This window comes from Patagioenas fasciata, chromosome 26 (assembly GCF_037038585.1).
Source record: "Patagioenas fasciata isolate bPatFas1 chromosome 26, bPatFas1.hap1, whole genome shotgun sequence".
NCBI classification, from domain to species: domain Eukaryota; kingdom Metazoa; phylum Chordata; class Aves; order Columbiformes; family Columbidae; genus Patagioenas; species Patagioenas fasciata.
In genome coordinates this window covers 4,330,727-4,355,067 of record NC_092545.1, presented here as the reverse complement: position 1 = coordinate 4,355,067, position 24,341 = coordinate 4,330,727, and the positions used below count along the sequence as shown (strand labels likewise).

The 24,341-nt window shown below is 43.3% G+C and overlaps 1 protein-coding gene across 2 annotated transcripts in view; it reads right to left on the bottom strand.

The window, feature by feature from the left end:
* The window catches only part of LRRTM4 (leucine rich repeat transmembrane neuronal 4), a 298,739-nt gene that overhangs the window by 232,931 nt on the left and 41,467 nt on the right, over positions 1–24,341 (bottom strand). For both annotated transcript variants that reach the window (XM_071799351.1, XM_071799350.1), the window contains exon 3: positions 7,012–7,108. The gene's annotated coding sequence lies outside the window, so the exon portion shown is untranslated. The remainder of the gene's footprint in view (positions 1–7,011; positions 7,109–24,341) is intronic.

Here is a 24,341-nt window from a genome sequence, read left to right as displayed (position 1 = left end):
AGTTAAAATCCCCCACCACAACCAGGGCTGTGACTGTGAGGCTGCTCTCAGCTGTCTGTAGAGGTCCCATCAACCTCCTCAACCTGATCAGGTGGCCTAGAATAGACACCCACAATAGTATCACCCTTGCCAGCCTGCCCCTTAACTTTCACTCACAGATTCTCAACTCGCTCCTCATCCGTTTCTGGACAACACTCAATACATTGTAGTTGCTCTCTCACATAAAGAGCAACTCCACCGCCACGCCTGGCTGGCCTGTCGCTCCTGAAAAGGACAGAACCATCCGTGAGCACATTCCAGTCATGTGTGCTGTCCCACCACGTCCATAATTGCTACCACGTCATAATCTCCCGCCCTAACACAGGTTTCTAACTCTTTCTGCTTATTCCCCATGCTGTGCACATTGGTGTGCAGGCATTTCAGAGCGAGCCGAGCACACCAATTCCACCCTAGGGGCATGGGGTGAAACTTCATCAACTCCAGAGTGCTGCCCCACTGATGCAAGCCCAGCTACAACCCCATCCCCCTTCCAGTCTAGTTTAAAGCTCTCCAAATGAGCTCTGCTAATTACATTAATAGGTTTTACGCTGTATTTCTCCTGATGTATGTATCAGGACTAATCTTTCAGTGCCATTGAATCTGTGCTGTCTCTGCTTCGTATGTGAAAAGCAGGTGAATTTTCAGAGCGCTGGACAGAAACAAACCACGAGCTCCTTTATCATCCTACAAAACAGCCAACAAATGAAACGTTTCCTCTGCTAAATCAGGATAAAAATACAAAATCTCAATTTTCCGCTAACGTATAGAAAAGGAAGAATTCCAGCCAGGTTACTTATTCATTGGGCTATATAATTGCTTTAAAAAAAACAGAAAGAAATAGGCACATCCACAAGCTGATTCATCCCACTGTAACACGGGTCAGATAAATTGCTTTTATACCTCGGCGTAAAAGGAGCCATAAGAACAAAGAACATGCCCTTAAACCTGCCTACCCAGCGCATATTAACAGCGAGTCATTTCATTCTCATGAAACCCAGACAAGCTTTAATTCTGGATGAACCTCTGATTGCCAATTCAGTTTTTCCAAGCCCTTCATTTCATTTGGAGACGTCGGGATTCGCACAAACAATTCCTGACCAGCTCTAAACTGAGCGCAAACTGCACATTTGTTCTCTTTCTGATCACCTTTTTTTTCTGTAACTTATTTCATTAACCATAAACCAAACTTCCAATAAAAAGCCAGAACAAACCCAATCTCACCATTTCTTTGGCCCATTCTGTCCCACAACTCAACATGCTCAGCTGGTACAACACTTTATCCTAATGAATTATTTGGAGCGTTTAAAACACCCCCCTAATCAACCCCAAAGTAGCGTGTGGCCTTTATTTTCTTTTGGTTGTCCTGATATACTTATAACTCTGTACTGGAGATAAAAGGGGACAAAAAACCACCTGACAACACTACTTCAAATTAATAACTGGCAAACTTGCTAAGAGGAAAGGGATTTGCTTGAAAGGATTTGCTACAAACCAAACAACGGAGTTATTTAAACATCAGACTCATCCAAATTAGAGTTGGATCAAAAGCTTCTGCCATGTTTTTGCTGTCCATAGGGCATGAAAAAGGCGGTTTTTGCTTCCACTAATAACATTTTGCTTGTTACTCGTCGATCTGAGTTCAACCCGCTTGTATTTCCACCCTACCCTTGGGGGCAAAGCCAAGTGCGAGTCTCTGCAATCAAATCCTCTTGAGATTTGCCCTCGAACTTGCAGTGACTCCTTCTCCTCTTTATGTTTCTACCACGAGCCAAGTAAATTACTCCAAACGGCAAAGGTCACCCAGTTCGGCTGCTGCTCGAGTGGATAATGGGCAGGGAAGCCCATTACACCCCTTATTTTTCCATTAGATGCCACTGAACAAATCGTGTTCTCCTAAGTGGAGTCTTGCCTTCATTCTCCTTCGTAATTAGAGTTGTTCTCCAGTTCTCAGCCCTAGAAAACACATCTTGGAGGGAGCACACGGAAAGAAGTTGTTCTCTGTTCCTCGTGGGACTGAAAAGCTGATAAACTGCAGCAATGGAAAAGTCAGTATTTCAACATTCAGCATAATTTAACTCGTATAACTCAAAGCCATAGGATACAACGGAGTGAAAAAACCCAGAAAATTGGCTATGATTCAAGATTTCATCGATTAATATCTTTTTATATGCTGAATAAGGCAAAAACAGTTTGAATTTTATTTAGAGCTACTCCAACAAAACCAAGAAATCCCTTTGCTGAGCTGTTAAATAGCACCTTCTCTGAATAAACAATTGAATGGAAGTGTGTTATTCACCTCTATACACCACGGATGGAACGCTGTTAATTAACTATTTATCAGAGCCTAATTTCCAATGTGCAAATTCCTCTTGGGTGGCTCTGCTGTCACCTTCCCTGGGTGTAGGAAGGAGGATATGAGGATATGTTGTTAGTGAATGAAAATGGGAGCCTGATATACAGAATTCAGGAGCTTTTGCACCAGACCAGCCGCTTGGTCTCTCCTTTTGCACCTCTTACCTTGATTATTATTGTAGTTGGAGATTCATAGAGCTGAGGGACGCTTGAGCAACAAGTCAGAGTCGCCCTGTTACGCAACAGCGGCTCAGAACAAAAGCAAGAACAAACAGGCAATAAAACCCGCGCCGTAAAGTCTGAAATGATTTAGGGGGACTCCGCTCAACTCCAAGTGCGGTGAAACAATTCAGACACTGCTGCTCCCCGTGCTTAATGGGATCCTGCTCCTCCAACAAGGCCGAACGCAACCAGGATGGCCTTTCACGTCTCCTCGCACACCATCACCCAACTGGGAAGATGAGCTTATTAAATATTGAAATGCCCAACTCTTGCCTGGAGCCTGGAATATTGCAAGCCAGGCATTTTAAATGTGTGTATTAATTGTCATAGAAGTACTTTTCTAGCCAAGCCCTTTCAGGGAAAAGGGCTAAAACCTTCGGCTCACAGAAACCCCCGAGCACCGGGAAGGTTGGATTTCACGCACCGGTGGCTCTCGCTGGTGTAAAACTAAAGGAAGATGCACATCAGTGCTGACTTAGCGCTGTCGTTCGAAAGGGTTTTGCTGTTTAAAGACCAACCAAACCATGGAACACACGGGATATGCACATCAGCGGGTTTTGAGTTGATTTGTCTCAGCCAGGAGGTGTGGTTGCAATGGGTGTCCTGGGGAGCCCAAAGCACCAGGAGCCATCGGGTCTGGCACCATCCACATCTCCAAACAACTACAAACCTAAAGGTAACTTACAGAAAACGCTTTAGAGCTACGGTTCTTAATTTCCTTCCATATACCGGCCCTTCTTCAGTATCCAGAAAACATATTCTCTACAAGTAAAGATACATAAGAACAGTAAGATCATGCCCTGGTGCCATCAAGCTTTGTAAATCCCAGCCAGCCAACGCAATGAGGCTTTTTGCCCAGGTTCTAAAAAACCAACAGACAAATAAGGCAGGGAAGGAATCAGAGAATATACAGAACCGACCCTTGTAAAAGATGACATTTTAATTCAAAGTGGCACAGTGACAGGAAAACATTACGAGCGACTATAGACAGAAATGAAAGTCCTACGAGATTAGCGTGCCCTTTAACAGTTGCTGCTTAAGGCCTTTTCTGCTTGGAGAAGTTAGTGCTCAGTCACCTAAAGCATGTTTTTGTAGCACACGCTACTCTACGCTGATTTCCTACATGAATAATAAAATGAGCATGCACATCACACACCGTGGTCACCGTTCAGCTGATATTAATATCAAGGCTACATATAAAAATTGTAGAGAAGACCTTTAGAGTCAACTGCGTCACATAGAGATGCTGTTGATGTATATGACAATAAACCAGCTCTGAATTCATATAGAACTTCATGTAAACAATTCCAACGTGCTTTCAACACCACGAGACAACGTGTGTTTTGTTCTAACCCAGAAAGGTTACCAGCATCTTCAAAAGTCTCCAAGACAAGGGAACACAAATTGTAGTCACCTCGAGCTGCCGGTTCATGAGCTGGAGAAGAAAACGGGGGAATAAAGTGCGAGAGGCCAAGCCCAGCGAGGTTGGCGGATGAAATACGAAGGTTGAGCCCCACAACGGCCGCGTGTCAGCCCCGTCGTGGCCACACTCAATCTGTGGGGCTGAGAGCAGGCGCTGCCATCGAGTGATTTATTTCAACCCAACAAAGTGTCTTGGCCCCGGAGGTCCAAACATAAATACAGCCAAGCTTCTCTCAGCCAGAATCCCAAAGGCGGTCATATAAATTGTGCCTCGTTTTAGAAAGGTATTTTCAAGGGGAAAGACAAATAAAATACATCTTTTAAGACTTCTCTCAACGGCACGTACGTTTCCATGGTTTACTCGCGTGATAAAATGCTGCCAGGCTCATGTCCCAACTCTACACAAAGCAAATCTCTTAATTTCATGCAGTTAATTCAACACAGAGGATGTTCTTGTGAACTCACAGAAGACAATTATCCTCGTCCCTGCCAGCTTCTGAGAACAACCTTCCCAAAGAGGAAAAGAAATACCTATTTTTAAAGGATGTTTAAAGAAACATAGCAACATTCAAGACTCTATTTGCATCCTTGGCATACAACGGTCTTGCTAAAGACAAGAGATAGGCAGCAAGACAATTCCACAGTACTGGACTGTGCTCCAGAAGTGAACAAATACAATATGATTTGAATCACATCACCAGACATCTTTTATCTCCTTCTGACCTATTGCAACAGCGTTAAAGCGCAGCATACGAATGATGCCAAGGGTGCGGATTAATGAACACTGGAAAATATTCTTACGTGCAGTCTGAGAACTTGAGCAGAGCTGAAAATAGGATATTAAACAGGAAGGAAAACTGGGTTTGCAAAGTATGCCGGCGATAATCTGTGCAAAGAGGAAAACACAGTTTGGTAGGTGGGTAAGAAAAGCAAGTCCCTTTCAACCCTGCAGCACCGGGACAAGATACAGCCCTGAAGAACCATTCCAGCACTTTCCCTACGCGTACCGATCAAACCATTTTGCACCTAGGACTTCAGGAAACTCTATTCTTGGGTGGAAACTCCAAAAGGTAAATCTACAGCGTGTTAAGTAAGCAATATGCGATTTTCCAGCCTCCATCACTCCTGCCTTTTCCCTCTGTTGCCATGGGGCCTTGTAGCTGCTGTTCTGAAAAAGCAACAACCTCCAGGTAATTCTCAGCTGAAGTATCTCTTGCAAGCAGAGAGTTTTAATACTTACACAGCTCCACACCAAATTCTCACTTAGTAACCCCTCACAAGAGCAAAAGTTCACAATAATAAGCGGGGCTGAATTATACGCTCTGGATTTTGGGCTACGCAAATATAAACCAAACAATACGACCCAAACCAGAAATATTAAGTCAAAACCAATTCACCTAATGCATACAGTGAAAAGCATACAACTCTAGGAGGTACTGATGTTTCCAGAGCTGCAAATACTGCGCTGCAGGTAACAATATTCTTCCTACTATGACAGACAGCCATGAATTAACTTGAAATAAAAGGAGAGACGGAGATTAGGTTTTTAAGGATTAGTATGTGGAAAGTGCCTTTGAGCTCTTCTGTTGTCATCTCACTCTTACCATTAGAGAATAAGGAAAATAGAACATATTTTAAAATATATATAAGATATGTAATGAAGGCAAATCCATCCACTGGTGTAAAGTGATGTTGTTCCAATGTCTTCAGAGCTCTGACCTTTTACACCCCCAAGGACTCAGTTCATGCTCTGGATGCTCTATACAGAGTATTTATCTCTAAATCATTGACTTGAACGTATTGCATTCTGCAGAAAGCTATTTTATATCACTGTTTTCCAATTTCACAGAACCCCAGAATGTCAGGGGTTGGAAGGGACCTGGACCTCACTACCCGGTCATCCAAAATTTGCTTTTGTCATAAGGACAATCACTAATAAACAGGCACCTCACTGGGTAACAACCTGAACGTCTGTCTCATGTATTTTTGGGGTGTTTGGTTACTTAGAGTGAAAGCAAAACATCTCATGCTGAGCAGAGTGATGGAGTTTTAGAGCTCGGTTCTCCCAAATATTTGCATCAGGATCAAGCACTGGTAAATCCAGTAAATCCAACACAATTTTCCATACCTAAATTGCAGGCTTGTAGAGAGCACAATAAACAGCTCACTCACCCCGTACCAACAGTTCAATGGATATTATTCTGAGTATGTCTTTTAATAAACTACCCAACTTTTGGCACTGAATGAAGCTCAGAAAAGGCCAAACACAAAATGTGCAGGTATTTGGGTAAGAGTGGTAAACTGCAGCTCTCCATAGAAATCTATCTAGGGGTGATTTTCTGTTTTCTTTAAAGGGAGGAAGTTACCGCACTTCCAAAATTAAAACAAAATAAATCTGTTTTGCCACTTGAAACTGTTACAAGAGTGTGATAAACATCAAGAGAGAAAAATCTCAAAACATTTCAGCGTGCTGTGATTACAGTTTTTTGTTACACCACGTATTTATTCCAGAGAACAGATTTTTGTAGCTGTTGAAACACACATAGAAAAAGTCCATTTTTAAGATGTTTATGGAAGAAAATGTATCCACAGCTTTTGGGCCAATGTAAAAAGAAAGTAATGGTTTCTCTGTCTGGCTGCAAGGGGGTATTTGCATTTGCCTCACCTACGTGTTTCTTTTTGCAGCCCTGCCCCTTGTTTACAAGGTCCGAAATAACATAAATGTTAAGTTTTAAGTACATTTCTGTGTGCTGGCAGCTCTCAGGCTGCAAGGGAACTGCTGAGCGAGGATGAATTCAGTCCTCTGGCTACACATCTGTTAGAGAGCGAAAGCTCTGCAACGCGAGATGGAAAGGTAGTGGCAGCAAACCAGGGCTTCATTCATCAATTAAACTCATTTTTCATAGCAGCGTAATGAATATCCAAGGGAGCGTTTAATGCCAAGTGAAGGAAATAAATAAAGCGGTGTAAACTCACAGTAGAGAAGAAGGATCTGGAGAAGCCTTCTGCAAGCTGGAAAGGTTGCTGTTTTCTCACCCGACAATTCATCCTTCACACGAGAACGTGTCTATTGCTGCAAGAAAAGAGAGGTCGCTACGTTACAATATGAACAAAGAGCAAACCTGGCTGAAGTTTGGCTCTTCAACATCCAGTTTGTGAATTATTTCTATTTACAATTAGCGAGTACCAGGTTGAGAGGATGTAACAAAAAGGAAACGTCTGCTCCGTTCATATTCTGCCACACATGTCCTATTTAACCGTGGGCAAGCTGCAATCTTCCTGAGCTTCTCTTCACATTGCTTTGGGCCAAATTCCCTCCGGATAACTCACTGCAGAATTTTTCTCTTTTAGGGTCTATGGAAAAAATGTGTCACTTGGGAGCCTGTCAAGAAACTCACTTCAAGCTCTGAGGAAACAAATAGCTACACTTGGTAAGGTAAACAGACCTCAGTTAGTACATTAGAGCACATGAAAAAGAATTTATGCCAGATAATGCTGTCATTCAAGTAGATACGTGACAGGACAACTACCAGGTGAAAACAAGAGCTTACAGCTAAACCGAGGGAGTGGGGTCTGGATGAGCGGGCAGTGAGGTGACTGCGAACTGGCTGAAGGGAAGAAGCCAGAGAGTCGTGGTCAATGGGGCAGAGTCCAGTTGAGGCCTGGACCCAGTGCAGCGCCTCAGGGGGCAGTGCTGGGGCCGGGATTATTCAGTATATTCATCAATGATTTGGACAAGGGAATAGAGTGACTGTCAGCAAGTTTGCTGGTCACACCAAGCTGGGAGGAGTGGTGACACTGGAAGCTGTGCTGCCATCAGAGACCTGGACAGGCTGGAGAGTTGGGCAGGGAAAAATTGAATGAAATAGAACAAGGGCAAGTGTAGAGTCTTGAATCTGGGCAGGAACAACCCCAGGTTCCAGTGTAAGATGGGGAATGAGCTATTAGAGAGCAGTGTAGGGGAAAGGGACCCGGGACACAAGAAGCTGGAGGGTAAATATCACCCAACAGAAAACTGAAACCACTGTGTTGCAACTGAAACAAAATAGCATGGGTTTGTCCCAAAAGATGCTTCCTCTCTAAATTTTTCTTCATTAGACTATTAAAAAAAAGACAAAGGTATTACACTACCGTGATTTGTGTTTGCCTTTGATGCTTCGTTTTATTTAAATCACTTTCCCTTTCACTTCTCAGATAATAGCTCATTAATAATTTCTGTTTCGGAAATCCTGGTTAAATAGGAGTGGAAACAGACACAATAAATTTTTAGATAAGTAACTTGAAAAGATAAAATCAATAAAATCCTGGGTGGCAATAATACTACCACATTAAATTTACGGCATCTGTTTAAACAATACTTTCCTTACTCCACTACTCTAAATGTTGCTTCAGGAGGTCTTTTTATAGACTATATTTTTTCTTTTATGGTGGGACTGTAAACAGGCAGTTAAACTAATATTTTGGTACATTCAGCGTGCTGGGCTCCATTTTATGGAATCTTTCCATAAAAGCTCATTGCAGCTTCAAATACCCTTTTACAGCTTGAAAACGGCAACGGCGGAAATTCCCTTCCTACTGTAACCCAGGCTCAGTGTTGCACTAAGACGGGTCACAGCGCTTCGCATGGGAATAAACACAAAATACCAAAAAAAACAGGAAAATTATCTAAACAAAGACCTCAAGGCAACACCGCAGCAACACAGACACCCAGGAACCCTCCATTTGGCACAGAATTTATTATTTTGCCACTCTAGAACTTTCTTTGGGGCTACATAAACAAATTATCCTGTTGTCTGCATCCACTGCCCACTCACTTCCCTCTAAAAGAAGGTAAATGCTAAAATATGCAGATGTAGCCATAGGCAGAAAGAATTCTCTAGAGCAACTGCATTTTGTTTGGGATGGTGTTCTGGGGACAGCAGGGTGACCATGAGCCAGCACTGGGCCCTTGTGGCCAGGAAGGCCAATGGTACCTGGGGTGGGTTAGAAGGGGGTGGTCAGTAGGTCAGAGAGGTTCTCCTGCCCCTCTGCTCTGCCCTGGGGAGACCACACCTGGAATATTGTGTCCAGTTGTGGCCCCTCAGCTCCAGAAGGACAGGGAACTGCTGCAGAGAGTCCAGCGCAGCCACCAAGATGCTGAAGGGAGTGGAGCATCTCCCGTGTGAGGAAAGGCTGAGGGAGCTGGGGCTCTGGAGCTGGAGAAGAGGAGACTGAGGGGTGACCTCATTCATGGTTACAGAGATCTAAAGGGGGAGTGTCAGGAGGATGGAGCCAGGCTCTTCTCGGTGACAACCAGTGACAAGACAAGGGGCAATGGGTGCAAACTGGAACACAGGAGGTTCCACTGAAATATGAGAAGAAACTTGTTCCTGGTGAGGGTGTCAGAGCCTGGCCCAGGCTGCCCAGGGAGGTTGTGGAGTCTCCTTCTCTGCAGACATTCAAACCCGCCTGGACCCCTTCCTGTGGAACCTCAGCTGGGTGTTCCTGCTCCATGGGGGGATTGCACTGGATGAGCTTTCCAGGGCCCTTCAACCCCTCACATTCTGTGACTCTGTGTGTGCGTGCAGCTTTTCGGTTACTTTGTGCAGGGGTTCAATGTTCCCTCTGCACAGCACTGAGCACAAAGCGGTTTTTCTGCACAACTACAATAGCAATAATACAACAGGGATGCAAGTAGGAAACGGTTTTGAGCAAGTGCTTTCCAATTTTGGGGAAAAAAATGCACTGAAAAAAAGGCTGATTTCTCCTGAAAAAGAGCAGACACACGCTGTTAACTCAGGGAAATGTTGTTGTTTTAAATGGTGCAGTTTTGCTCCAGCAGAGCTCCACGTTTAAACCTCCTGCTGTTGTCATGGCTTTGGGGCCTGCACAGCCTGGGCCTGCACAGGCCTAAACTCCCTCCTAAAAATGAAAAGCCCGGTATTTATATTCCAAGTATCCAGTTTCGTCACAATTGGAAAAAAAATAAAAGGAAATGGAGGATATTAACTCTCTCCGCTTCTTATTTTTATTGTCTTTATTGATCGGGGGAATTAGGAAGGGAACTCTCTGTAGTTCTCCAGATTTCTCTTCATTTCGTTCTTTTTACTCCCAGATAAAGGAGTTCTACAGGATTTACAGGAAATTGGAGGGATGAAAAAGCAAAACACCTTTTTTTTCCTTCTAAAGTAACTGCGTCTTTCAAAAAAAAAGGCAGATATTTTGTCGGTTTGAACAAAAAAGTCTCTATTTGACATTTTGGAAGCGCCAAATTAAGCTTGTGCATATTGGAAACAGAACATTTTTCCTTACTTGGCACCCTATGGGTTCAGTGCTCCTTTGACAAACGTCTCCACACAATCGTTTGAGAGAAGGTGAAGATGTGGCAAGGAAGAAAGAGGAAGAAAATAACTAAGGGGCTATTCATAGTTTTGTAATTTGTTGTGGTTGTTGCAAATCTGAAAGAAAAATCTATGTTGTTATTGACAGTCTTCTCTCTACAGAATATGTATATTCTGCTTTATTGCCAGTGGTTTGACTATTGTGGGCTCTTGCATTGATTTCTTTTTCGAGTAATCACTTTGGGAAAGCAGTATGAAATATTGCATAAAGCAGATAATATAAACCCAGGCCACATTCTGGGGACAAGGCTGGCTTTCCCTAATATTTCTAAGTGGAAAAATTCACGCAACGGAGAAGATCTGAAAAATCAAACGGGAGAATTTATACAGCGGCTGGACGGCTCTAATGAATTTGCTAATAAGGGTCTTGGGAATTTGCATAGCCACATTTACATCCTAATGGTTCCACTGACATTGTGTTGCGTGTGAAGGACCAGTGAAATGATATATGAGATATAACGAACCCGAGAGCCAGCCCGTGTTTCCGTCAAGCTCACTTTCTGCTAGGTAATAATAACTTTTGACCAATACCTTTATATAAGTACAGAGTATCTCTATATTCATCGCAGAGATTAAAAACACTCAGTTGATCTTTCAGCCTATTCTAGACCGAAAATACTTCTGTGCTTAGAGCCTACACAGTGATTTGAAATGAAGAAATAAATCTCGCTCTCTCAGTGTAATTTAGCCTGTCCAGTTAACCTGGTACAAATTCCCGCAGGATTTGGTTACGCAGCAGTTGCATTATTTCCACCATATCCACAGACACCTCCGCTCCCCCAATTAGGCTAAAGTATTAATGAATTGTCATTTTTTTTCTTGTGACAAGTCTAATATTATTTGACCTGAAGTAACGGACTGAATAAATCTCATTTCTGCCAGGTCGGCAACGCCTGACAGGGCACGAGTGGTTTTGAATATCCCAGATTTGAGCGGCGGGCACAGCAATAAACAGATCCCCATGGAAAATCATCACCTCGTAAGCAGGGCGGAATTTCTCCTTCTGTCAAAGGGAAGGGAAATGAAACCAGATTAACACAGGACCTGAGTAAGGGATCCCAGGCACAATAGCAAAAGTAGGTAAGCGTTAATTGTTAAATATACTGGGCACCAAAACACAAATATCGGTCCATCGTCACATTAATGGTTGTTGTGATTACACATAAAGCTCAGATATAACACTGCCTACCAACCAAGCACTAACTCAACACATAACACTATATGACGCTATAAATAATGGAAAAAATGTGACAGGAAACCAGACAGACAGGACTCCCCAAGAAAACGTTCTCTATTAATTTTCAGGGCAGTTCTGTCACTTGAATTTGGCAGCTCAGTTTTTCCTACAGAAGCGTATAAATAATAAACACAGGCTGCTTGATCTTGCTTTGCAATCATTGTGCAAAAAAAAAAAATAGAACAAAACCAAAGATATGGCAACAAACTGACACTTGATCCTGTGGGCTGGGGTGACAGCAGCAGCCTCCCCTCATCTGTCTGCAAGAAACGCACGTCAGCAATCCGGGTTGGTGTGCCCCAGCGTTCAGGATGATGATTTAGCCACACGTGACGCCTGAAGATCAATAGTACTTTATAAAGCAAACCACCTCCAAGTCCCCTCCGGCCAAGTGGAATTAAGGAGCGCGCATTTTCACAGCGGAGCGAGAGCAGAAGCTCTGCTGGGAAATGCACCCGAGCTCCGGCTGCAGATCCAGCCCTGGTGCTCAGTCACCGCTGAACTCGTGTCCTGCAGCCTTGGGGCTTCCGCAGCTCAATTCTTACAAGTACACAGATGTCCTTTTATTTTCCAATTCGCCTTATTTATAAACAGATGCTCAATATATATTTGTAGGGATAAATGTTCTGGTGTAGGATGAGACTCCTGCCCTAGGCAGAGAGGTCAGCACATAAAGCGTCTGCAACAATTCATCTCTCAGATTACACTGAGCCAGCCCAGCACAAGGGTGATTTCCACAGTGAGGATTCAGCTCAGCACCACCAGAAAAATCAATGGAGGTTTGTTGTTGGCATAAATAAATCCAGAGTGATGTCCTCAGGCGCCCGGTCTTGCAATATAAAGAGTAACCTAAAGCAGAGTAACACCCTGGCGAAGACTGAAGAACACATTGGCAACTTAGAGCGTTTGCATCTGCTTCACTGAGTTGAATGAGGGTGTTCTTTGGAATTGTCACGATGGCATCCACAGAGCCAAGTGAAGCCAACCCGGTGAAGCTGGACAGAAAGGGAAGAGCAGAGTCGTACCCATGGACACCAGCAACACGCAAATCCAGCCCAAAACAAGGCTGGGACAGAAAGAGCCTACTGAGTGGTTTCCAAACAAGACACCCATGGCACAGAAATGGTTATTTGCAACACTGACTATTCACAGAATCACAAGATGGACTGGGTTGGAAAAGACCTCAGAGATCATCCAGTCCAACCCCTGGTCCAGCTCCAGCCCGTTCACCAGATCACGTCACTAAGTGCCATGGCCAATCTCAGTTTACAAACCTCCAGGGCCGGTGAGTCCAGCACCTCCCTGGGCAGCCATTCCAATGCTGACCACTCTCTCTGCACAGAATTGCTTTCTAATCTCCAGCCTCAATTTCCCCTGGCAGAGTTGAAGCCCCTGCCCCCTTGTCCTATTGCTGAGTGCCTGGGAGAAGAGCCCAATCCCCCCTGGCTAGAACTGCCCTTCAGGTCGTTCTAGAGAGTGCTGAGCTCACCTCTAAGCCTCCTCTGCTCCAGACTGAACAAGCCCAGCTCCCTCAGCCTCTCCCCATAGCTCTTGTGTTCAAGTCCCTTCCCCAGTCTTGTTGCTCTTCTCCGGACCCGCTCCAGCACTTCAATCTCTTTCCTGAACTGAGGGGCCCAGAACTGAACACAACACTCCAGGTGTGGCCTCCCCAATGCAGAGCACAGGGGAAGGATCACTGCCCTTGTCCTGCTGACCACGCTATTTTGGATACAGGACAGGATCCCATTGGCCTTCTTGGCCACCTGGGCACACTGTTGGCTCCTGTTGAGCTTCCTGTCCATCAGTCTCCCCAGGTCCCTTTCTGCCTGACTGCTCTCCAGCCACTCTGTGCCAGCCTGGAGCGCTGCAGGGGGTTGTTGTGGCCAAAGGGCAGGACCCGGCACTTGGCCTTGTTGAACTTCACCCCATTGGAATCAGCCCATCCCACCTCATTCCCAGCAAGATGGGAACTCACCCAGAAAACCTCTCCACTGTTCCTAAATAGAAATCAAAGCAATGACCAGACAGGTCTACTGAATCTATTCCCACCAAACTTCCTTTGATATGAAGTGAGATCAGTAACTGGATAAAGCTTCGAAACAGAAAGCGTGAACAAGAATGAAAGAAAAATAACGGTAATAAATGTACTTGAGAGTTATAACTACATATCTCTGTATTCAGGAAAAAAAAATATATGCTTTTAAAACCTGGACAGCTCAAGGGGTCTTTTATCTGCCGATCAAAAGGTTCAAAGGCAATTTCTGTTAACAGGCACTTGAAGTTCATTGCCATTCAAAAGTCATTAGGTATCATATGCATGTGCAAGCTTGACACAAAATTAGTTGCAGGGGTGAAAATTATCTTAGAAATATCTACAAGAAAAAGATTGATGCTACATTGTTAATAAGGAGGTAATTCAAATGATGACCCAGCTTTATCATCTGCTGGGTAAAAAACGCCCTGTAACAAGACTCTTTTGATGCTATGGATATGAAAATAGACAAAAACCACTAAGGTTTTGTTAAATTAAACAGTATTAAATAATGTTTCATATATATGAAAGAAAATTTAAACATTATATATTTAAACGTTATATGCACACAAGGCAATACTAGATCATAATGAATTATTACAAGCGATCATTATGGTGCTCACCTCTTCTGGCCAACCAAGGGTTTGTAAAACTAATAGAAAGTGTCTAATTATTCCCAAGGGAAATCCTCCGGAATGCTCACCACGTCTCCCGCCTTAGGGAGCAAACGGTGCTGCTCAAGTCCAAGAGCCTTGCTGGCTTCTTCCAGACTTCAGAAATGCAAACTCAGCAGCTTTGTCTAATCTGCCGTAATCTGTTCGGAGAAAAACCTATTTGCCATATGTTGATTTATTTTTAGCCATACAAAAATCATTCCCAAAACGAGCACGTCAGAAATTCCCCGCTGTCGAGAACGGTGGAAGGCAGAACTAAAACACACACACTGTGTTTAGGCCCGTTAGACTGCAGAGCGATCAAATGCCATCAGTAAGGATCCAGAAGTCATTTGCTGGAGCTCTGATTTACATTCCTCCCAAAGGCGGTGATGCAAATGGTTCCGAGTGTGGTCAGAGAGATTTCAGAGCTGGGGATGCCAGTCCGGGCAGTTTTATTTATCTGTGGGCAATAGCATCGTTCTGTTCTGTGATAAATATGTAAAAAGCACGAACCCCCTGAGCTGCCACGATTCCCATCCATTCAGGGTTCAACCTGCTGGTTCTAGTCAGCCCATGTTCTTGTCTAATATCTGCACTGATTTCTTCACTGTCCTGTACTAATTAACTTCTTTTTTAATGCCTTAGAATAGACATAAGTGACCATCACACTGACAAAGATGAAACAAGATTTAGAGAGGTGGTTCCTGACAGAGGACAGGAGATGAGGATGTAATTAAGGAAAAACAATTGAATAAATCAAAGGAAATGCGATTTGAGTTTCCTGCTGCTGCCTTCGGGGCGTATTTCACATTTATCTGCAAAGACTTTCAACAACAAGATCAAGATGCCGGTTTTCCCAAAGCTCAAACGGCCTCTTCCAACACTACTTAGACACAAACAGGTGAGTGAACTCGATGTAAGGAATTTATAGCAAGGGAATGGTTTTGTGTCTCTCTCTCTAACCCTCTGTATCCCGACGTGATTTACGCAGCTTGTGCTGCCTGTTTTCTACACAGAACTGGGGCACACGCGAAGAAAAGATGGTTAATTCCATTACAATAGAAATGCCAAAAAATGCTAATTATTATCTTAACCTTCTCTCCGAATAAACTTTATTAATGGTTTCTTCCTCTGCATGCAAATTTCAACAACTCTCACCCCGTAATTAAATTAGCATTGTTTATGCTTTGGAGTATTTAAAGTCTGAAATTACAGGCAATAACTATAAAATAGACTGATAATTAATGATAAAAACTCACTCCTGCAGAAACTGGGCTGAGGCTTCGCAGTTACGACACTTTTTTATTCCCAACAGCTACTTTATGGTACTTGAAATTACTTCGTAATTCTCCTGAGCTAATTTTTATTACCATGCAAAACTTTCAGTAGCGCAGGGGCAGGTTATTTGTGTTCACATTTCAATCGCTGGAGTTTCAGATCATTTCTAACTTCTTGCTCTGTGGCGCTAAAATGTATCGTGGAGGTGGAGTTGACTATAAGGAGGAACCTTGTCCAGATGCTAAAGAGCTTGGATTTGATGTTTTGTGCTGGTTTATGTTCTATTTTGTGCTGGTTTATGTCCTGTTTTGTGCTGTTCCCAGCTCACACGATGCTGGAGAAGCCCCTTTGTGGTCTGGACAGACCCTTTTTCCTGCATTTTCCACATTTCTTCACGAAGAAAACTTCTCGCACAACTTCAGCCAACACCACCAAAGTCTATGGGAAGTAAGAGCCTAAATTCTCCTTGTTGTAGAAGCTGGTAGAGCATCTAAATCTTGACAAGTTTTTTGTGGTTTAGCACGGAACAAAGCTTTAAATCACGGAGACTCCAGTAAAATTGCTTTTGCCTTTTAAAAAATGGGGCCTCATACACAGCAAATTCGAGGGCGAGGGATCAGCACCGCGGCAGAGCTGAGGGATGACTGGAGACGCTCCAATAGAAAACCATTAACCCTCCAAACCCCAGGTTCCCAAAAATCGCAGCACTGAGATTCTGAATGATCTGTTTGTCTGTCTGATAGAGACCTCACATATTTTAAGCTTCTGTATATACAACTAGTAAAGAAGTAGTTACACATTGAAAAGACAAGAAATATCAACTGCGTCTATGCTTTCCACTGCAGGTTTATTAAGTCAATATACAACTGCAGGATCCCTCAGATGCAGCTATACCCTTCACAATTCGACAAATCCCTCACTCCAAATGAGTGCAAGCTGCCTGGAAAGGTGGAATTAATTTATCCGAGACCTACATCAAAACTTCTACCCAGTGAATTCTCTCTCCTGAATATTTTCCTAATTAAAATAGCAAGGCTGCAGCTGAAATGAGACCCTTATAGAGGACAGGACTCACAGCTGATGTTTCAAACAAGGGAGTTTGGCAGAACTACAATGAGCTGGTCTGCCATACTATATAAATTCGTACTGAAATACCTGAATACCACCACTATTCCCTCTGAGAACTGCTTTATATAGGACCTCCACATACAGCGGTTTGCAGCACATGTGAAATAGGTGAGGTAGGTCCTCCCTGCCTTGGAAATGTCAAAGAAAAGGCAGGCACTGAACAATTTATAGTCGGCGCAGACGAGATCGATACAGTGTGAGACTGCCCTCCTGCAAGGCGAGGAGACCTAATTGCTAATATTACAGCCCAGAGCCAGGGTAGAAAAGCCAAAGTCGCTGGAGCAGCACTCCTCAATAGCTATTCGGTTAGCCAGGAATCTACGCTACTTTTCCTATAGAAGAAGGATTTAAATCCAATTAGACTCCTCATTTGTTGGCAGCGTCTGTCTATGTATTTACATCAAACTCCTGACTGTGTATCTCAGCATCTGTTCCAGGAAGCCTTTCCGAGCACAGCCAGGTCACTCCGTGTCCGTCCAGTCAATGATTTTAGGAGCGGTTAGAGATTTCCACTTTTGCAAAAGTAGTTTCTTGGCAACTAATAGAGCTCTGAGGAGACATCCCTCTTGATTAGAGCATAGATCTTTACTCTGACACTCCTGAACTTTTTATGGTTGGTTGGAAGTTCTGCAGGCACAGGAGAGAGGAAAAATTCCAACCTTTATCCGCTGACAAATGAACATTTAGCTGCTGCTGCCACCTTGCTTTGCAGCTGGACACAGAATATGTATTGGTCAGCTAGATGCCATTTGTGCCTTTGCCTTGCTTGGAGCGGAAACATCTATGCAAGGAGGAACCAAATAAGCTGCAAGCAATTCACACCCAATTTGCTCAAGCTTGACTTGTGTGAGACCCCGAGTGTCCCCACCATCAGAAGCAGCAATCTCTTCATCTTGTAAAAAGCATCTAGGCCTTTTTAAGTCAAGAACAAACCTGGTATTTAAATACCTTTCAGCTAATCCAGCTCATTTAGACCTGAATGGGTTTAAAGAAAGAGCAGTTAAACAACAGGCACTTAATGAAACATCTCAGGTAGGAAAACAGCCAGAGATCCTGGAGGCCTGATCTCTTCAGCCAACACTTCTGCAGCAGCGTGAACAAACCAAGCACGGACTCTCGCTCGTTCCTGTGCATTAACACAGAATCCTCTCAGAAGCACCAGTTTAACTGTGCCACGTTGTATGACAACAGGGAACTCTATCCGTACATAAACCTCTCCCCAGACTGCACTGGGTTGCTCAAAATACAAGGCTGGATCCAAAATTTCTGGCTCTTATTACAGGTCTAACGCCTATAAAATGCAAACAATTTCCAGACTATTTCCTGCACGCAGCTGTTGAAGGTGTTGAGCAGGTAGAGTGGGAAATATATAATATACTTCACTGCCTTACAGCTACAGACTAAAGGAAAATGCCACTCTGCCAGGGTGATTGATTACAATTTCATTCGGTAATGAAAATTCTTCTAATAACTTCCCTTTCTGAAAGCCTTGCTGCTGTACACAATGTAGAAGAGAGGAGGCCAACATCTGTTTAATTTATAGCACTGCTGCCTGTCACAGCTTCACGACCATGCAGAATTTAAGTAAGTTTCCTTCATAAAACACCAGCAATTTTTGTTTAGCCTACTATTTATTTGCTAACAGGACATCAGTGCCTGGTTTACTGATGTCGCACGGTACCACCAGGCACCACTAGACACCCACTAGAGCACCAAAAGAAATACCAAAGCTGCACAACTGATTCAACTTGTATTTTAAATGAGACTAATTCCACTGACTCCAGTCTCATTGCTTAAGCCACTATTCACATTCCTCAGCTAAAGCCTGAGATTATTCAAAGCTTTAATGTTATCATTATGGCTCCTGTATTAAAGAACAGACAGCTGGACTTTCTACCAGTATCTCCCCAGCTACCAAACTTCCAGGACAATGTTGGTGTCACACTTTCCCCTTGGAAAATGATGTTGTAAATACCTAAAGGAAATGAGAAAGAACGCAGACTGAAAGTTGCCTTGCAGGAAAAACCGCAGCCTTCATCCGAACGGAACGCTACGCGTGTAGCATTGCAGCTTTGAGTGTGATGATGCTCAGGAGCTGGGCTGGTCTTCTGCTGGTGTCAGAGCCATTTCTGACCGATCCAGGGATCCTTCCTTGTGCAGAGCTATGGACCCAAGCTGCTGCTTGCCCATTGGTGCCATGTCCTTATGCTTCTTGCTGTTTGATCACGATCTCCAACTCATCACGGAGTGATTCATTACCGGCAACAGTCTGAATGTTCTGCTTATTAATAGCTACATTGAAATGAACTCGAGTTTGTTTGGTTGCTTTGGGTTTGGTTTTAAAAAATGGAAATAGCAAAGAAATCCCCATCCATAACCCTGCAAGAAATCAAGCTAAAGAATCCCAGAATGTCAGGGATTGGAAGGGACCTGGAAAGCTCATCCAGTGCAATCCCCCCATGGAGCAGGAACACCCAGCTGAGGTTCCACAGGAAGGTGTCCAGGCGGGTTTGAATGTCTGCAGAGAAGGAGACTCCACAACCTCCCTGGGCAGCCTGGGCCAGGCTCTGACACCCTCACCAGGAACAAGTTGCTTCTCAAATTTCAGTGGAACCTCCTGTGTTCCAGTTTGAACCCACTGCCCCTTGTCCTATCACTGGCTGTCACCGAGAAGAGCCCAGGTCCCTTTCCCCTACACTGCTCATTCCCAACTTATACTGGAAAGAGGCTCAGCATCATCACCCGTGCTCTCTACAGTTTCCCAAGGCCGTGCCAATTCATCTCGCAAACGACAGCGAGACCAAGCCACCAAACTTTTCACCCATTCCTTTGCCACCAGAGATATGAGCAGCCACAAGACAAACAAGACATCTTATTCTGCAATAACCTTCAAAGCATTAGGGAGCATTTCTGGGCCACAGCAGCGATGCTGCAGCTCCAAGAGGAGGACAGGCCGTGCAGATTTAGTGCTGGGCAGCCACTGAAAACCTGGGAAGGCAATTACAGCTCCTGCAAATTACCCCAAGAACATCAATAGATCAAGGCAGTGATCCAGCAAAGCACTTAAGCACATGCTTAACTTTAAGAGATCACTCCTCCCAGTCCTGATTCTGCAGCATTTTAGGGCAGCAGCAGAAATCCCCCCAAGAAAAGTTATTTGCGCTGCTTATACAACTGACAAGGCGCCTCAGGTGATTTACAGGACAGAAAGACGGTCAGAACCATCCCTAAGTTGTTTTACAGTCCAGTCTGCAAATGCCTCATCCCGAAGAAGAATCAATAGGAAAGCACTGACCACAGCAGCGATCAAATGACTCCAGTAACTGCAGGAAAAAATGATTCTAATTGGCATAAAGCACTTGCTTGAGCAGTTAACTCTTATATAAGTAACTCTTATATAAGAGAGATGTGCGATATTCAAAATAATGCTCTGGTTTTGCACCCGTGTGCTTTTTGCTGAAGATATTGATGCGCTCCAACTTAGTTAAGACTCCTAATTCATTTAGTGAGTTGTGGTGTGAACCCACCCCTGTCTGCTGAAATGCATGATCGATGGTTTCTGAGAATTTAAGCATCATGAAGCGTAATTTCTTATAGCAAACAGTCTGTTTCTGGGATTAGCACTAAAAGCAGCCACAAAGAGCACAAAGTTAAGTAACAGGATCTTCTTAAAGGTAGGAAAGGAAAGGATGCTGATCTTGTACTGAACTTCAGTGGGACCTAAACACCAATTTAGGCATCCTCTGCAATTCCAGCCTATTTCACTAATTCTGTCCTCCTCTAGTAATAACTTATCCGTATGAAAATTCCGATTTTAAGCATTTTCTGTGATCTAAAATTGCTGCACGTGCTTTATTACGTATCTCTCTGATCATCTATTGCTCTTAATTATTTGTTGCCATCGTTAATTTGAGCTGTGGCAACGAGCAATTTGCCGCCTTAGTTGTCGTCTTGCAGCCAAATTGAGGAACAGAATAAAATTGAGCAAATCTGGAATTAATTACAGAAGATCTTTAGTAACATGAACACCTTGGGTTCACTTCACACTAACACCGTCAGTATGAAAGCATTAATTAATTAATAAGCGCGGCAGAAACATCCCATTGTAAATCATTTCAAGGACCAGAACATTCAAGTCGGAAGACACTCATTGCATCTTACCATAACAAAACTACTTGATAAGGTCACAAACTTCAAAGGAGGGATAACCATTGTAAAGAATATCTCTGAAAGAAGATGCGATGTTGAAAATTAATGAATGAGGAATTAATTTGCTGGCATGCCATGCTGCAATCACCTCCACCAGTTTAAAATCATGAGATGAGGTCTAAGTGGAGACACTGTAAAATAAAGGCCTAATTAAGTCCATTTCAAACAGCAGAGGTGGAGACTCTGGAGGATACACACCAGCTTGAAGTAGGATAAACAACTTTGCAAAGGCACTCAAATTCTTGCCAAAATAGAGCAAACAGCCAAGACTCCCTCCTCCTCCTCCACAGCGACTCTTCCAAAATCCGCTTCGTTAAACCGGGAGATCAGAGCACTGAATAGCTTCTCACATCAAGAAAATAGTTTCAGTCTGTACATCTAGAAAATCAAAGTGGAAAAAGAAAGAAAAAAAAAGCCAAGCAAGCACTAAACAGTGTATTCCACATCCACATAAGCCCAGTGGGTTATAACATTGTGCTGGCGCCGGCCAATTCCTAATTGCTACTGGGCTCTTAATCAACATTCTACTGCCCCCGGCATAAGGTAACTTCATCCATGTCCTTGTCAAACTGCAGGACATTCAAGATATAAAATATAGACATACGTATAGACTTTATTTTCTCCTTGGAGAATTTATGTACCATTACATTCCATTATATTTTTTCAGCTGAACATTTAAATGATGTTGAATCAGTGATCACTAAAGCAAGGCCTTTTTTATTCTGCAAGGTTAGGATCTTTGACCCCCAAATGCCTCTAACTATAAGACAAATCTTTTTATAATACTGATGAATTATTACTTTTCCGCCTTAAGTTTTAATTAATGTTTGGAGTCAGCAGCTGTCGAATCGTAACTCCCATACCAGATACAATTCCAAAGTTCTGTACATTATCTCTTTCAAAAATGAGAAACCAAACATCCTGAAAATGAACCACACTCGTTACTAAGCCCATTTGTTATCAAAGAAACTGCTTGGGGTTTTTTATTTCATTTTCTGTCCAGAAGGGGATGATCAATGGAACGCATCAATTCGTGACAATGCCGTAATGCATTTTTGAAACCTTGATATTCTGAAACGACACTTTTCTCTTTGTAAATTTTCTGCAAAACACTTTCCATTAATCAAAGCAAATCATGGCCCAAGTTTGCTGTGCTGCTATTTTGAAGAGTTCCCCTTGCCAGGACCAGGGGACCAGGTACTCGTGTCCTCCAGAACGGCCACAGATCTTGGCCGGTACGGAACAGAACGCGAGGAGCGACCCCCTCGTGTTTCTGACCAGCTTTTAGCACTGTAGGAATTGCACAATTTGCTTACAGAACACAGGGTCTAGGAGGATTTCAGGGGTATCACGCAGAGGAAAAGGTGTTAAATCCACAGTGTGAAACAAGACCTGGCGGTTTGGCGCTGGTTTCCTCGGGAGCTGCAGAGTTTCAGCGACTGTGATTTCTTGCTAAACACATGGGATGGTTCAAGATTGTGTTTGCTCAGGCGTTTAGGACGTGCTCTCTTAGGCACAAACAGCGAGTACACAGTTAACTCCCATTAATTCCGAGGAAAGAAGGTTCGGAGATTCAATCTGTGCGGCCAAAAGCCCCTGCCAGTCTAACCTTCCGAGAGAAGGGAACAAATACAAATCAGGGGGTTAGATATACAGGAATTTGAGCATACAAATAAAATGGAGCTGCTTCTTCCAGCTCTCGACTTGAGTGCAATTGTTCTTTGCACATTATTAAAGATTAGATGGGTGTTAATTCCTTTTACCTGTGACTAATAACACTAGGAAATGAAAACAAGTACTTCTCTTAAAAAAACCAAGAGTACTTTAGACAGTAAAACAAAGGCCATAACAGTGCACTTCACCTCCTAAATGAGTCGGTGTCATTGAAGTGCAGAACAATCTATTAATCTGAACTCTTAGAATAACCAAAATAATGAACCAAGAAGGAACAACTTCCCTATGGGATGGGCAGAAAGATTTAGAAACCAACTGGCCACGGAGTTTCCAACACTGTTCAGTGTATGGCACTGATTTATAGACAACTCTGGTTTTCCAAAACAACTGAGCACAGGATCTCATTACCTGAGTCATATTCATTCTCCAGAAATGTTACTGATTTGCACAGAGTACACAAAGTATAAAAATAAGAATTATACTCTGGAAACTTTACTCACAGCTCTGTCAAGAAATCTCTGTACTTGTAAAGTATGACAGAAGATAAGTCATGAAAGATTGAATGGGCCTGGACCTAAGGGATCCTTTTCAGCACCCTTTAACTAGAGAAATTCCACAACATGGACACGGTTGGGCTTCTCCAGTTCATCATCTTCCAGTTAACGTTCTGCTTTTTCCTCAAAGCAGCTCATGACTTTCCTAGGGGGTTTTCAAGTGTTTTCAGCTGTTTGTCAGAGCTCGTGGTATTTAGAGATAGAACAGAGAGAATGGGAGGAGGGAGCGCTGCCCTCGGGTGCCTGAGGGGCAAAGGAGACAACTTATTAATGTTGACAGACAGACAGGTACAGACAGACAACCACATGCCGCCAATTCTGCCATACGGGTGCTGAGCATTGCAGATGGGGCTCCTCTCATTCTCACTTGGGCTTATGTATTCATGGAAATGCAGCGCAAGGAGCCAAGGAACTGAGAACTACAATGTTATAATCACTTACGATAAATGGATCTTCTTCTCTGGGAAAGCCCTGAGAAAGCACAAAAGTAGATTAAAAAATAATAGAGAATGAGAAACATTGTCCAGTTCTCTTTTCACCTAAGGAAAGGTTTCAAAGCAAACGTAGCTATTTGCTCAAATAAAATGAAACAGAAGCTTTAATAAAGTTGGACAGCAAGCTCATAGCCCGCTACCAGCCTCCCGTACCACACACTGTTTACGCTCAACAACACCCTGAGTTGTAAGGAAATATTTGTAATCCCTTTTGGTGTGAAAAACGGTGCTAACACATCAATTGCCTTGTCTACAGTTAAAAGCAAACGGGGAGAGCGAGTGGAGAACACGATCTGTATTTCTCTCTGCTGATCTGATGGGAAAACAGGCTTGGTTTATATTTCGACTGTGAGTACTTCCACACCCTCCAGTTTCCACAATCCAACTTTTGGTTTTCCAAGGATTTCCCCCCAGGACAAATACAGGTTTCCATTATGTTCCTTTTTGGACACCTAATCCTTCTTTCCAATGGAAATCCATCAATGAGCTCTATAACTGAGCCTTTGTCAGATATCTAAGCTGCAAGGTTGCTTTTCCATATCTTTCCCTTAGAGCCCTCACTCGGCTTCCACCCCCACTAAAAGAAAGCAGAGCATTCTAACAACCAGAAGGTAAATCAAGATATAACAAAGACCATCGAAAAAGACACGAGTGGATTTCAATT